This window comes from Cucumis melo, chromosome 10 (assembly GCF_025177605.1).
Source record: "Cucumis melo cultivar AY chromosome 10, USDA_Cmelo_AY_1.0, whole genome shotgun sequence".
In the NCBI taxonomy this organism is placed as follows: domain Eukaryota; kingdom Viridiplantae; phylum Streptophyta; class Magnoliopsida; order Cucurbitales; family Cucurbitaceae; genus Cucumis; species Cucumis melo.
The window spans coordinates 9,488,681-9,502,030 of NC_066866.1; positions in this window are offsets into that span (position 1 = coordinate 9,488,681).

Sequence of the window (13,350 nt, forward strand, 5' to 3'; positions counted from 1 at the left end):
AATCAATCTAATTTTGGTTATATCCAAAATGGATGATTTGACATTGGGATGACTTATTTCTTGAATGATGTAAAATTTTGATTGGTATTTGATGCTCTACCAAATTATTAAGAGATGTTTTTAGTAATTTTCCATATGCTAATAGCGACATCTGAATTGACATTTTAATAATGTTGAAAGACATAATCATATGTTTTACTCTTTATTTGCTCCAATTATAGAGTTGTATAATCAAACAAATACTTTCTTAAAAAAAAAACTTTTATAGATAAATTTCCAATTTATGTTTCAAAGGTGACCTTTAAAATTAACTTTTAGTAATTAGGATACACAATAAACCCATTTCACTATTCATCAATTTTTGACTAGTCATATCTTTAAAAGAAACAAAGATCAATAACTTTGTCCATTATATACAATAAAAGTAAATATATATATATATATATATATATATATATATATATATTTTTTTTTTTTTTTTTGTTATGGATAGTAAAATCTTAAATAAATATGTATAGTAAAAATTTTAAAAATTTAAACATGTTAGAGAAAGTTGGATAAATTTTTCTCAATTTTATAAATAGTTTTAATATTTAACTACTTTTTAAAATAACCCACAAACTAACCCATTTATATTTTTCAAAAAACTTTATCCATTTATGTTGATACTTTTTTTCTTTTACGTGTTCTTTTTATTATAAACTATTTCCATATACTGTGTAGTCTTTGTGAAGTCATTTCGTTCTGATTTCATGGATTTGGATTAGATTGCATTTCTTCCTTCATTGGTATTCTTGGTTCAAGTAATATGTGATCTTTTGTCAATTTTTTTCTTCGTATTAATTATTAAATGTGTCATAAACTTCAATAATGCCACTAATTAAGTTTTACGTTGTTGTTTCTTCTCTTCCCTCTCATCTTTCTTTCTGTTTTTTCTCAAAAATTTGAAGTTTAATATATAGAAGAAGTGTAATTCATCAAATCAAGTTGCAAAAGTAGGTTAATGTCAAATTCTCAATAAGGATAAGTAGATTTGACATTTACATGACACCAGCAGTAAATTTGTTTAAAAAAGGAGAAGAAAGTGACTTAAGAAAAGAAACTTGCATACTGGCATAGGTGCTTGCTCACCCTCTAATCCCTAAGTCAGAGAAATTAAAAAGTTGTGAAAGCTAGTAAGAGTTTGAAAGTCAAACTCAAGTTATCTCATATGAAGTTATATATAATGATGTATTTATAGACAAAGTTAACCTAAGATGTTCTCTTAGGGTTTTTGAGTTCCTTAGGATAATTAGATCATAACTCACCACATAAAGGGTGTCTAATTTAGTTATTGGGCTAGGGTCTGCCTCAACTGAGAATCTTTCTTGAGCTTAAAGTGTTAATTACTTTGGGTCTCAAACATGTGTAAAACATGCCCTATTGGGCATTTGGTGAGGGTTTGCCTAGGCTGATAGCTTAGGCCAAGCCCAAGCTAGCCCCCTTTTCCTAGCCCTATTTCAGTCTTTAGTTGTCAATTTGGTATCACGTCTTGCTCTAGAATGCTTAACTTAAATAAATAAATACCACGCAACAAAAATAAAATCACTACAAGAAAAGGGGACCTCCCGTCGAACAAAAACATCGAGAATTATATGAAAAAGCATCAAGAAAGGATCTCCCAATGCATAAATGACTGTCTGGACCAAGGTCGCAAAAAATTTGTCAAGAGATCCTAGACATCTCCCAATGCTGTCTATACGACATCGGCAATTGTACACTCTCGACACTATTCATACAACGTCAAGAGATCATCTATTTTAAAAAAATATACATTCCATTTAATAATGAAAGGTATATATTCTGTAAGAACATGGTCCAAGCTAGAAGAATTCAAACAAATCTCAAAACAATAAGCATTTCATCAAACAAAGTCTTCCAAACAAAATACTTTTAGGGAAATTTCAAAGAAAAAAAATTAAAAGGAAAATTTAAAAAAAAAACCTAAATAAGTTCAAAGAACAAAGAGATAGGGCAGGCGGTGATAGCGGACAGGGATGGTATGATAAGGCATGCGACGACAACAGCGACGAGTGAAAAAAAAAGATTGGCGGCTGCAGCAAGTAGAATAATACACCAAAGAGGCCCTTGACAATAAAAAACACAAAAACAATCACAAATTTAATAATATTTATAATCTCTAAAGCAAAAAAAAAAAAAAAAAAAAAAAAAGAACAGTGGCTTACCGGCGGTGAGGGGCGGCGGATAGAAGTGAAGACCAAATGGCAACAGAGGTGAAGACTAGACGGTGGAGGGCGACGGGATTCCGAAATCTCTTCCTCTCTCTCATTTTTCGATTGAGGTGTCTACACTCTCTCGTTTTTCTACTGGTTTCAGATATGTTTACAAATCTGAAAAATATCTTAAAGGAGAACTTTCGACGCTGATGAGGGTGCATCGAGAGTTCCCACATCTCAACCCCGATGTCATCATGCGTGGCGTCAGGAGAAGTTAAATATATTAAAAAAATTATAAATCAACCCCAACGCCATCATGCACAGCGTCGGGAGAAGTTAAATATATTAGAAAAATTATAAACTTCTCTTGATGCCATGCATAACGACATCGGGAGAAGTTAAATATATTAAAAAATTATAAACTTCTCTCGATGCCATGCATAAAGGCGTCAGGAGAATTTAAATATATTTGAAAAATTATAAACTTCTCCTGACCCCATTCATAATGGCATCAGTAGAAGTTCATAGTTTTTTTTATTAAATTACCTTATACTGACGTTGCCTTATGTCGCGTTAGAATTGCCAACCTTTTTCGACAGAGCTTCTATGGCTTCGGGAGAAACTTTTTCTTCCGACGTCACTTATCCCAACGTCCGTGTTGTGCATTGAAAAATATATTGTAGAACTCCGAACTTTTAAATTAAGTTAAGGTCATTACTTAAAAGATAAACATCAAAAGACACTTTCTTGAAAAGATGATAGCTAAAATCTTTATAAAATTAATATCAAGATGTTCACGAAAATATAAGATTATCAAAATTAACAAAAATAATTTAAAAATGTGACCCGCGGGTTCTTACAATTTTAAAGAACTAAAAATAAATAAATAGGACAAAATCTTAAGTAAAATGGTTAAAATTTAAAATACTGAAAAAAATATATATATAAATAGATGCGAAAGCTAACTATGTCCCCATATAGCATGCCACGGATCACTTTTTGTCGCTCGTCAACTTCTCAAGTTCTCTACCTTAGCCTGAAATATTAAACATAGGAAAGAGTGAGTATATAAATATACTCAGTAAGGGACCTACTACTAGTCTCGTTAGGTGATCTGTTAACTTTTCATTAGAAACATAAACATAACGTCATGTGTCCAACGAAGCACACCTGAATGAGGGAGACTGTACGAATACCCCTAAATCGTGCGAGTGATCCCGTGGGAACACCCTTAGTCGTACGAGTGATCGTAGGTACACACTCCATAAACATATATGTAATACGTAGATACACCCCTAATCGTGCGAATGGTTCCGTCGGAACACCCCTAGTCGTGCGAGTGATCCCGCATACACAATATAAATGTCCCTTAACCGTGCATGTGATCCATAGTTACACCCCTAAATCGTGTGAGTGATCCCGTAGGAACACCCCTAGTCGTGCGAGTGACCCCATAGATAGGATCACAATACATGTGGGGTAAAAAGCTCAACAGACAAAGTTAATAGACACACCACAATCCAAAGCATGTAACATCATCATAAGCATCATAACATGACATGAATATTAATCATAATGTCCTTAATCATGTAATTAATATACCATGCATCATCATCAATATAAATTAATCTTCAAAATAATATCAATCATCATCATCAATCATCAACATCAACATATTATGCATCTTAGTTACATCAATGCATAATGGAAAATTACATGCAAGCTCTTAACTTCAGTTCGAAAGTCCAATAGAAGAATCTCTTACCTACAGATTAGCTTAATTCAAAAATATTCCTAACAGCAAGGTAAAACTTCCCAAGAAAAATCCTAAAGTTGAGGTCGAATCCCAATTTATCCTTAGTTGGGAAAATTTCACAACTCACACTTTAAATTAAAAATCTAACCAAAATAATCAAAATTAAATTATTTAGGGTTCAAAATTAATCTTTCCTAGGCATTAACCAAAACCAAATCAAACTTACCAAAAACAAAATAGAGGCAAAATACCAAAAATAAGGTTGGTGGCTTAAAATGGCTTGGCAACTCAAGGAATAGGCTAAGTGGCTCGAAAAAGGGGGGTAGCGGCTTAAAGAGGGTTGCAGCTGGCGGGCGACTGAAGAGAAGAGGGTTGCTCGTAGCTTGGGAGGACAAACCGGCTCAGGCGACACAGATGACTCAGGCAGCTCGCACGCATGGCTCGGATCTGAGGCTGGAAGCGGCCCAGCTGACCGCTCACACAGATCAGTCGGACGCCTAGCGCGGATCGGCCGGACGGCTGAAGAAGAAGCGACCTGCACACTCACCTAACTTGGACAGCAACCCAACTCAGTTTGACGTTCGTCGACGATTGCTGCTCGGTGGGATGATGCAGAAGACGCGGTGGCCGACGACGTTTTGTGGTTACTACCGAACGGAAACTACCAGTGAGTCGAGCGACAGGGAACAGCAGACGGAGAAGAACGATGACGGCGACGGCGCTTGATTTCTAGGGTTTGAGGGGTTAGGGTTTCTTGAAGAAAGAGATGGTGAATGTTACCACGCACGCTTCACGAGGCCTATAAATAAAGAAAATAATTAGAATATAATTATTATTTGTTTTCTTTTATTTTTCCTTATTCTATCCCAAAATAAATTACACATTCTCCCTTCATTTAAAACCCATCAAATCTTCTTTTAAAATTCAAATATTCTCTCGTTTCAATTCAATCTTCATTCAATCAACTTTCTATTTCTTATCATAATTATCTTTTATTAAATAATTATTATATTTTTCATTATATAATTGTTGAATAAGAAATTTTGGAACCAATTACCACGTCATTTACCATAATAATTGTATTTGGGATTAACTAAAAATTGACATGTGTCCTAAATTAAATTTAAAGACAAATTGAACAATTCTAATGATGTCACATGTCTTTATTATGACAATTGGATCAAATTAATTATTTTGGTTCAATTAAATATTATTTACTTGGGCTAAAATTCAATTGAGCCCAAAAATAAGTTTAATTTAGCCCAAAATTAAATATGACCCAAATCCATGTGATTGAGTCCATGGGTATGGTCCATGGACCAGACCAGCCTAAGTACATAAAAACCCACCAAGGAACTTTATAAATACATGAGTTCTCTTCATTTGTGGAGTTGAAAACTTTTTACTCCGGAAGGTCTAGAGAAAATTCTCCTAAGAGTTAGAAGACTCTCCAACTCCTGAAGTTGACCACCTTCGAAGATTGAAACTCCTTTGAAGTTACAGGCTTTCTTCCAAGACTCCAACTTCAAGAACATTATGTGCTCCGCTTCCTCAATTCAAGTGTAAGCATCCGGGTTGAAAATTTTTTACTTTAGAAGGTCTAAAGAGAATTCTCCCAAGAGATAGAAGACTCCTCAACTCCTGAAGTTGACCACCCCCAAAGATCGAAGCTCGATCACCTTCGAAGATCAAAGCTCCAACCATCCTCGAAGATTGAAGCTCCTTTGAAGATACAAGCTTTCTTCCAAGACTCCAACTTCAACCTGGAAAGGGAACACTTAAAATGTAAGTCAAAAGACATAGTGAGTGAAGTTTTAAGAAAACCTTTTGGAACATAATTCATAAAACATTTTCATAATTACTATCAATAAAACACACATTAGCCATCCTCATTTCCTTTCCAGCAAGAACATGAACCATCCGTCACATATACTAATGTGATGTCCTTTCACAATCATCAGCATCTTCTAGGATTTCATTGGTTCATTTCTCGTTGCTTAGGCCATTAAGCTCGGTACGCTTCTTTCAACATATAAGTCAGCTTCTCACCTCCATGTGGTCCTTTCACTCCATGGTTGCCTTGACACATTATGTGCATATAATTAGTAAGCTCATCGATAGAAATATGACTAATAGTTTTGAATATACTTTCACATTCATTTGAAACACATAAAACTAGCATTAAACATAACATAAGCTTTCGTTCAAACTCTCTTTGTAAACATTCATGTATAAAATATCAATACAAATCAATATGAGTTTAGAAGAAAGCTTTAAAAATTTGTAAACGTTTTAGAAAATCAGTCACTATACTATGTTTCCTTCTTTGATCAGCACTCTTCTCCGATCTTCTTCTTACTTAACGATCTTGATCTTTTCTCTCTATAAATTCTTAGAGTAACAATCCTTTCCTTTTGTCTTCTCCTCTTATTTATATTATTCCTAAATTGGATTAGTCATTCTTTAAACTTCTATAATCTTGTCAGCTTATGCTTACCTAAATTCTAAGTCTTCGCATGTTACGATACCTAGAACCCACTCCACTAATATGATAATTATAATCTCGAGAATCTTTTTAATTTCCTACACGATTTTTTAACATTCTACATGATCGTTCAACCTTGTACACGATCGTTTACCTCCTTATATGATCATTCAATCCTCTTACACGATTATTTATTCTTTTTAAATGATAATTTTCTTCTTATACGACCGTCTACCTTTTCTTATACGATCGTCTAGCTTTTCTTACACGATCGCTTACTTCTTTATTCGACCGTTTAATCAAATTACCTTCTTTTTAAGAATGGGTCTCACGATTTCGACTCATATTCATGCTTCTTTATTTTACCATTTGTAAATGTGAATTATTATACCATTTAGTTCAGAATCATTTATAACAGTATTAAATGTTTTGTAATGATAATAATAGACTATTTTATATCCTTAAAATTAAGCATTAAGAGAACTTGTAATCTGGGTCCATGTACAGCATATAATATGCCTTTTGATTCCATTCTCCTTTTCCAATTAGTGTATGGTTATTTCTCAAGAGGGGTACTAGATGTTGGAATGAATATATATTCAACAAATACGTATATTTAGTTTTTCCAACCAAAAGATTTTTGAATTACTTTCGGTTCAAGAAAGATCCAAAAGATTAAATTAGTTTCAGTTCAGGAAGGATAAATGTCAGCTTCAAGGCTCTAACAAACCTTCAAATATAGCAATGGTTTTAGCAAGCTCAACATACTTCCGTCCTAGAAAAATTTCTCTCCATAAAAAGCATAACATTAACTTTTACATCACACAATCAAAAACTCTTGTCCACATCTCACACCTTTAGAATTGCCAAATCAAAATTGGCCTTGAAAGAAAGTTACTATAGCAATTTATTTTCTTATTATTTGTAGCAATCATTTATCACATAACTAATGCTATAATATAGTTTAGGAAAATTACATGATATGACAAAAAATTTAGAAAAAAACATCCCATAGTCTTTTTTTTTCATATTGCGAATATGGTAAATATGATGGTTACGGTTATCAGAAGGTTATCGGAGGGTATCAAAGGATTATCGAAGGGCTATTAGAGGGTTATCCGTTTTTAAATTTGCTATTTTTACAATTTAGAAAATGTAGTGACATGGGTTCTATTTTTATAAATTTCTTTTTTTTTTCCTATTTTCGCAAAAAAAACCCTATAATTTATATATATTTGAATATAGAATTTATTTTTATTTTTATATACGTAAGTGGGAGATGTTATGAGTTTTAATGATCTACTTATTGGTAAATAAGAGGTATTTTCCCTTGTATTATTAACTTAATGAATATGATATTTATACAAGAAAAATCAAGGACAGACATGTAATTTCTTTACATCAACAGATTAACAAATCTTTAACTAACTAACTGATTATATTAACTAATATGCCTCCCTCAAGATGGAGTATGGAGATTACGGATTTCCATCTTGAACATAAACTCGTGGATAGTAGATGAAGGCAGTGGCTTAGTGAACGTGTGAGCTAGTTGATGTGAAGATTTAATGGTTAGAAGTTTTTGTTGTCCTTGTTGAATTTTATCACGAATGAAGTGGGAGTCTATTTCAATGTGTTTGGTACGCTCGTGGAATGTCGGATTAGAAGCAATAGATATGGCTGCACGGTTATCACAGTATATTAAGGCTGGTTCTTGATGAGGAATTTGCAAGTCTTGAAGGAGGTGAGTTAGCCATGTAATCTCACTTGATACACTTGCTAAACCTCTGTATTTTGCTTCTGTCGATGAGCGTGAAAATGTGGCTTGCTTCTTGGTTTTCCATGATACAAGGGATTTTTCAAGAAAAATGCAAAAGCCAGTGATAGATTTTTGAGTGTCTAAACAACATCCCCAATCTAAGTCAACAAAGGCTTTGATGTTAAATTCTTTTGAGGCCCAAAGCATTATACCTTGTCATGTTGTGCCTTTTAGGTAGCGTAGTAAGTGATGCACTGCTATTAGATGTTCAGTATGAGGTCTAGCCAAGAATTGACTAAGCTTGTGAACACAGTAGAAAACGTCTGGCCTTGAGATTTGTAGGTACAATAGTCTTCCGATTAGTCTTCTATATGAAGAAGCATCATCATCATCTAGTGCATTGCCTGATGTTGTAGATAAACGCAGACTAGGCACCATTGGGCATTGAGTGGGTTTTGCGGCCAAAAAACCAGAGTCTTCAAGTATTTGTAGACAATACTTCCTCTGAGACAAATAAATGCATGTTGTTGACCGGGACAATTCAAGGCCTAAGAAGTATTTTTCTTGTCCAAGGTCTTTAAGTAGGAGTGTGACCTGAGTAGTTCCTTTACGGAGCTTATTTCTTTGCTTGAAGGGCTGTGATTAAGATGTCATCTACGTATACCAAGAGAGCGACAAATGAGGTGTCTTGGCCTTTGGTGAATAAGGAATAATCTGCTTTGGATTGGGAGAATCCATTTATGAGTAATACTCCAGAAATTTTGAGAACCACTGTCGGGATGCTTACTTTAGGCCATATATTGATTTGTGTAGCTAGCAGACTAGGTGGTGGAAGAAGCTTGTTGCTCTTTGGAATAATAGCCCATTGGTAATGTCATGTATACTTCTTCAAATAAGTCGCCATTAAGGAATGTATTATTCACATCCATTTGGCATAGGGAGCACCCAAAGGAGGCCGTTAGTGATAGAAGTACTTTGACAGTGACAATTTTAGCCACAGGGGAGAAGGTGTCAAGGAAGTCGATGCCTTCTTGTTGACTATAACCTTTTGCAACCAGCCGAGCTTTATGCTTATCAATAGTGCCATCAGCATGGTATTTAACTTTATAGACCCATTTGCATCCAACAACATGATGTCCATAGGGAAGGGGAACAATGCTCTCGGTATTTGTTTTTTCCATGGCAGTTATTTCTGCATCCATAGCATTTCTCCATGACTGTGACTTTACTGCTTGGTGAAAGAAGGATGACTCATATTCTGTAGACACATTGCATAAGAAGGTACGGTGTGTTGGATTCAGTTTTTCATAGGATAGGGACTTATTTAAGGGGTGATATGAGGTAGTGTCTTTTGGAGGGGAGCCATGGGTTAGTAGGTGGCAGTGGTAGTCTTTTAGCAAGTTGGGAGGTTTATGTTGCCTTGTGGATTTACGAGGCATGAGTAGGTTACAAGGCACGGTGGTATGTTCTATATTAGTTGTATTTGGTATGCAGTCAACATTTGTAGCATCTTGTTCAGCTTGGATTTCAGGTGAACTGTCAGTATTTGGGTTTTCGATGATAGCTTCAGTAATGGTTTGGGTGGTGATGTGGGTGTTAAGTATTGGTATTGGTAAGACAAGGTCGTGGAAGGCATTTTCAAGTTCTAAGTGGTCATTGGTGGATATTGAATGAGAGGGGAAATGTTGTTCAAGGAATGTCACATCTCGTGACACAAAGATGGTTTTTCTTTCAATATCGTATAAGCGGTATGCTTTCATGTTTGGTGGGTAACCAATGAAGATACAAGGTGAGGCCTTGGGATCAAATTTGGATCTTTGTGATATGAGGGTGGATGCATAGCAGAGACAACCAAAGACTCTCATGTAAGTATAATCAACTGGTTTGTCATGGAGAATGGTAAATTGACACTTGTTTTTCAAAAGTTTCATTGGGGTTCTGTTTATGATATATGTTGCTGTTAGGATGCAATCTGCCCAAAAACGAATTGGAACTCTTTACTGAAAAAAAAAAAAAAGCACGGGCTACATTGAGAAGGTGTTGGTGTTTCCGCTCTACTACTGAGTTTTGCTGAGGTCGTTCAACACAAGAGAATTGGTGGACAGTTCCCTTCTGAGTAAAGAATTCAGTAAACTTTAGTTCATGGGCATTATCAGACCGAAAACTTTTGATGACTTTTGAAAACTGAGTTTCGATGAGCTAAAAAAATTTAGGTACAATGTGAAAAACATCAGATTTTTGCCTTAGCATATATGCCCATGTGAAGCGTGAGCTTATCAACTAACGTCAAGAAATATTTGTACCCACCATAAGAAGGTATGTTAAAAGGTCCCATATATCAGCCTGGACAAGATCAAATGGAGAATGAGCAACATTATTATTTGAATGAAATGATAACCCTTTTTGTTTGGCTAATGGGCATACATGACATGATGAATGATGTATGGAATGATTAGACAAACATAAGGTTGAAGACAAATAAGAGAGACATTTAGGTGATAAGTGACCTAAACGTTGATGCCATGTATCAACTGAAATGGCATTGATTTTAACTCTAGCAGCAACACAGTTGGTATTAGCCTCTTTATTGAGAACATACAGTCCATTTTGGCAACTAGCCTTGCCAATCATCATTGGTCGGGAAAGATCCTGTATGATGCAACAAGTACTTTGAAAGTCAAGTGATATATTTTTAGTGATCAATAAGCAACTGACCGAGATGAGGTTGTATGCAAATTGAGGCACGAACAGTACATCTTTGAATAGCAGGGACCCATTTATTAGGATATCTCCAATAAGATCAACAGATATACAAATGGCCATTAGGTAGCATAACAAACATGTTATTTGTATGACTCCAATTTCTAAAAAGGGATTTATCATGACATATGTGTCTAGATGCTCCTGAGTCTATGATCCATTCATCATGTGACTAATTATTATGTGAAGATAGGGAGAAGATACCTGGAGTGTGAGTTATGGCAGTTGTCGTAGTGATAGGTGCTGTAGTGGCTGCTTGGAGATGGTTGTTGAGTAGAGTCATCAATTGACTGTATTGTTCTGAGTTTAGGCTTGAGAAAAAATCTGGAGAATGATTGGCAGCAGCTGAATTGGTATTGGCAACTTTGTTGGTTTTTGAGGTATCTGGTGCAGTAGTAATGGGGTTTGAGTTTCTTGGTTTGTAACCTAAAGGATATCCATGTTTATTGTAACATTTGTCTGCTATGTGTCCCTTAATTCCACAGTAGGCGCAAGTAGGGCACTCCTTTTTGCGATTTCGATCAGTTGAGATAGCCATGGTTGGAGCAATATTTTGAGTAGTAATTAAAGCCGCAGGATCAATAGGAGGGGTTAAAATGCCAGTAGATCTTTGTTGTTCTTCTTGAATCAGCAAAGAAAATAGAATGTTGATTGAAGGTAAAGGTTGCATAAGGAGGATTTGTGCTCTTACAGCAGCATAGGAATCATTTAGTCCCATCAGGAAGGTCATAATATATTCAGATTCAAGATGATCGATGAATGGTTTCAAACCTCCACATGTGCAGTCATTTGTAGGTTGGTATTCATTCAGATTCTGCCATATGGTTTTGAGTTTTGTGTAGTATGTTTCAATTGTCAGGTTTCCTTGCCACAAAGTGACGAATTCTTTTCAAAGTTGGTATATGTTGGGGCCATTTGATTGTTTGAATCTTTGGCGTAATTCATCTCATATTTCTTTAACTAATCCTGTGTAGATAATGCTTGCTGCAATTTCCTTTGAAATGGAGTTGAGAATCCATGAGGCTAGAATATCATTGTTGCAGATCCAGGCATCGAGTAAGACGCCATCGGAAGGTTTCTGGATTTTTCTGATGATGAACCTGGCCTTATTTCACCCAAAAATCGCCATTAACATCGCACGACTCCACGAGGTGTAGTTTATAACTCCGGACAAAGGTTGCGTGACTATTGCAGCCGTTGGACCAAGCGAATGATGGATGAAGTAGGGATTGAGTTGGGCATCACTTTGAGAGTTCGCAACAATAAATGGATCGGATCGACTTCCATTTGTGCTGGATTGGTTCTCCATTGAAGGTTGAAGGAGTTTGAGTTTCGGGTATGGGAAGGGTGAAGACGCGAAAAGGTTGAAGGAAGAGAAATCGTGCGAATAAGTGCGCGAAAAGGTTGAAAAAAATCGTGTGAATAAGGGTGGTGGGTTTTAGGGTTTAAAATTTCTCTGATACCATATTGGTAAAAAAGAGGTATTTTTCCTTGTATTATTAACTTAATGAATATGGTATTTAAACAAGAAAAATCAAGGATAGAAATGTAATTTCTTTACGTCAACTGATTAACAAATCTTTAACTAATTAACTGATTATATTAACTAATACTACTCGGTCTTTTTTAGACACATCTCCCTCTAAATTTTATTTGTAAAAAAGAAAATGAAAGAAATAACTTTTATTTTCCTCCCTACTTTTATAATATGCATTAGCTAGATGGTCCTTTTCAAAATTGTTCTCATCCTTTGTGGTAAACAATTGATTTTTCGTAAATAAATAATCAAAGAATATTCGAATAAAAAAGATAGAAGGATATTTATTAAAATTCTAAATTAACACTGGTTTACGTTTAAATTTTAAACTTTTAAAAGTAATTAAATTAGATTTGATTTATAACTGTTTTCACTTCGTTCTATTTAAAATATAACCAAAACTAAGTAACTAGAAGGGAAATTATCAAAATGACAAGTTTTGACAAAATATTTATAAAATATAGCAAATTTTCATATTCTATCAATATAGACATTGATAGACACCGATATATTTCTATTAGTCACATTGATAGACAGTAATAAAAGTCTATCAGTGTCTATCATTGAAAGAATCAAAAATCTTATTATATATTATAAATATTTTAGTTTATTTTACTATATTAAAAATGTCCTAAAATAAAATTACTAATTTTTCTCAATTAGATTCTATAAAAGTATAAGAAAAATATTAAGTAAAAGAATAGACAAAGAAAAAAATAAATCACCTTGTTGAAAAAAAGGAATTTTTTAATAATGATATTTAATTAAGTATTATCAAAAATCAAGTTGGTTGAAAAGTAATGTCAAAAATAGGTAGCGAACTCGTATACTGGGTAC